The following is a 2,500-nucleotide window of genomic DNA, read 5'->3' as shown; positions in this document are numbered from 1 at the left end:
CATCCAAGTACTAACCAGGCCCTACACTGCTTAGCTTCCGAGATCAGGACGAGATCGGGCGCATCCAGGCTGGTATGGCCATAAGCTGAAGCTGCAGCTTGAAATACTTCTTATATGGAGTTGAAGAAAAGTCATATAATACAAGTCATTGATTTGTTGGTGATAATAATTTAGAAGCGCTTATTTGTTGGAGTTAAAGTGCCTTAACCATGTGCAAAACACTTTAGGACGTGAGCTGTCGCTGTTACCACGTTGAAATATGTGTAGGTAGATTAAGCGAGAGCGCTCTCTGCTGGTTGAAAATGCTTACAGCACCTGGTATTCCGAGGCGGTGTCCCATCCAAGTACTAACCAGGCCCGACCCTGCTTAGCTTCCGAGATCAGACGATATCGGGCGCATCCAGGCTGGTATGGCCGTAAGCAGAATCTGCTGCTTGAAATACCTCTTATATGGAGTTGAAGATAAGTCATAGCATATAAGTCATTGATTTGTTGGTTTTATTTGTTGGAGTTAAAGTGCCTTAACCATGTGCAAAACCCTTTAGGACGTGAGCTGACGCTGTTACCACGTTGAAATATGTGTGGGTAGATTAAGCGAGAGCGCTCTCTGCTGGTTGAAAAAGCTTACAGCACCTGATATTCCCAGGCGGTCTCCCATCCAAGTACTAACCAGGCCCGACCCTGCTTAGCTTCCGAGATCAGACGAGATCGGGCGCATCCAGGCTGGTATGGCCGTAAGCTGAAGCTGCAGCTTGAAATACCTCTTATATGGAGTTGAAGATAAGTCATAGAATATAAGTCATTGATTTGTTGGTTTTATTTGTTGGAGTTAAAGTGCCTTAACCATGTGCAAAACACTTTAGGACGTGAGCTGTCGCTGTTACCACGTTGAAATATGTGTGGGTAGATTAAGCGAGAGCGCTCTCTGCTGGTTGAAAAAGCTTACAGCACCTGGTATTCCCAGGCGGTCTCCCATCCAAGTACTAACCAGGCCCAACCCTGCTTAGCTTCCGAGATCAGACGAGATCGGGCGCATCCAGGCTGGTATGGCCGTAAGCTGAAGCTGAAGCTGCAGCTTGAAATACCTCTTATATGGAGTTGAAGATAAGTCATATAATATGAGTCATTGATTTGTTGGTGATAATAATTTAGAAGCGCTTATTTGTCGGAGTTAAAGTGCCTTAACGATGTGCAAAAAACTTTAGGACGTGAGCTGTCGCTGTTACCACGTTGAAATTTGTGTGGGTAGATTAAGCGAGAGCGCTCTCTGCTGGTTGAAAAAGCTTACAGCACCTGGTATTCCCAGGCGGTCTCCCATTCAAGTACTAACCAGGCCCGACCCTGCTTAGCTTCCGAGATCAGACTAGATCGGGCGCATCCAGGCTGGTATGGCCGTAAGCAGAAGCTGCAGCTTGAAATACCTCTTATATGGAGTTGAAGATAAGTATATAATATAAGTCATTGATTTGTTGGTGATAATAATTTAGAAGCGCTTATTTGTTGGAGTTAAAGTGCCTTAACCATGTGCAAAACACTTTAGGACGTGAGCTGTCGCTGTTACCACGTTGAAATATGTGTGGGTAGATTAAGCGAGAGCGCTCTCTGCTGGTTGAAAAAGCTTACAGCACCTGGTATTCCCAGGCGGTCTCCCATCCAAGTACTAACCAAGCCCGACCCTGCTTAGCTTCCGAGATCAGGCGAGATCGGGCGCATCCAGGCTGGTATGGCCGTAAGCTGAAGCTGAAGCTGCAGCTTGAAATACCTCTTATATGGAGTTGAAGATAAGTCATATGATATAAGTCATTGATTTGTTGGTTTTATTTGTTGGAGTTAAAGTGCCTTAACCATGTGCAAAACACTTTAGGACGTGAGCTGTCGCTGTTACCACGTTGAAATATGTGTGGGTAGATTAAGCGAGACCGTTCTCTGCTGGTTGAAAAAGCTTACAGCACCTGGTATTCCCAGGCTGTCTCCCATCCAAGTACTAACCAGGCCCGACCCTGCTTAGCTTCCGAGATCAGACCAGATCGGGCGCATCCAGGCTGGTATGGCCGTAAGCTGAAGCTGAAGCTGCAGCTTGAAATACCTCTTATATGGAGTTGAAGATAAGTCATATAATATGAGTCATTGATTTGTTGGTGATAATAATTTAGAAGCGCTTATTTGTCGGAGTTAAAGTGCCTTAACGATGTGCAAAACACTTTAGGACGTGAGCTGTCGCTGTTACCACGTTGAAATTTGTGTGGGTAGATTAAGCGAGAGCGCTCTCTGCTGGTTGAAAAAGCTTACAGCACCTGGTATTCCCAGGCGGTCTCCCATTCAAGTACTAACCAGGGCCGACCCTGCTTAGCTTCCGAGATCAGACTAGATCGGGCGCATCCAGGCTGGTATGGCCGTAAGCAGAAGCTGCAGCTTGAAATACCTCTTATATGGAGTTGTAGATAAGTCATAGAATATAAGTCATTGATTTGTTGGTTTTATTTGTTGGAGTTAAAGTGCC

The 2,500-nt window shown here is 45.6% G+C and overlaps 8 non-coding genes across 8 annotated transcripts in view; all 8 read right to left on the bottom strand.

The window, feature by feature from the left end:
* LOC133435301 (5S ribosomal RNA) overlaps positions 1 to 86 on the bottom strand; it is a 120-nt gene extending 34 nt beyond the window's left edge. The window contains exon 1 of the ribosomal RNA XR_009779158.1: positions 1 to 86. This exon is cut by the window's left edge and continues 34 nt beyond it. This is a non-coding gene — a ribosomal RNA (5S ribosomal RNA).
* Positions 87 to 303: 217 nt separating this feature from the next.
* LOC133434884 (5S ribosomal RNA) lies at positions 304 to 422 on the bottom strand. Its single transcript, XR_009778795.1, has one exon. It is a non-coding gene; the product is annotated as a 5S ribosomal RNA (ribosomal RNA).
* Positions 423 to 621: 199 nt separating this feature from the next.
* Positions 622 to 740, bottom strand: LOC133435073 (5S ribosomal RNA). The gene has a single exon (XR_009778941.1). It is a non-coding gene; the product is annotated as a 5S ribosomal RNA (ribosomal RNA).
* A 199-nt stretch (positions 741 to 939) lies between these two features.
* On the bottom strand, positions 940 to 1,058 carry LOC133435005 (5S ribosomal RNA). Its single transcript, XR_009778876.1, has one exon. It is a non-coding gene; the product is annotated as a 5S ribosomal RNA (ribosomal RNA).
* A 223-nt stretch (positions 1,059 to 1,281) lies between these two features.
* On the bottom strand, positions 1,282 to 1,400 carry LOC133435341 (5S ribosomal RNA). Its single transcript, XR_009779197.1, has one exon. It is a non-coding gene; the product is annotated as a 5S ribosomal RNA (ribosomal RNA).
* A 216-nt stretch (positions 1,401 to 1,616) lies between these two features.
* Positions 1,617 to 1,735, bottom strand: LOC133435320 (5S ribosomal RNA). Its single transcript, XR_009779177.1, has one exon. It is a non-coding gene; the product is annotated as a 5S ribosomal RNA (ribosomal RNA).
* A 205-nt stretch (positions 1,736 to 1,940) lies between these two features.
* LOC133434847 (5S ribosomal RNA) lies at positions 1,941 to 2,059 on the bottom strand. The gene has a single exon (XR_009778760.1). It is a non-coding gene; the product is annotated as a 5S ribosomal RNA (ribosomal RNA).
* Positions 2,060 to 2,282: 223 nt separating this feature from the next.
* On the bottom strand, positions 2,283 to 2,401 carry LOC133434836 (5S ribosomal RNA). The gene has a single exon (XR_009778750.1). It is a non-coding gene; the product is annotated as a 5S ribosomal RNA (ribosomal RNA).
* Between the last annotated feature and the right edge of the window lie 99 nt (positions 2,402 to 2,500).

This window comes from Cololabis saira, unplaced genomic scaffold (assembly GCF_033807715.1).
Source record: "Cololabis saira isolate AMF1-May2022 unplaced genomic scaffold, fColSai1.1 scf052, whole genome shotgun sequence".
Taxonomy (NCBI): Eukaryota; Metazoa; Chordata; class Actinopteri; order Beloniformes; family Belonidae; genus Cololabis; species Cololabis saira.
The sequence above is the reverse complement of the archived record's forward strand: the minus strand, read 5'-3'. Positions and strand labels throughout refer to the sequence as shown.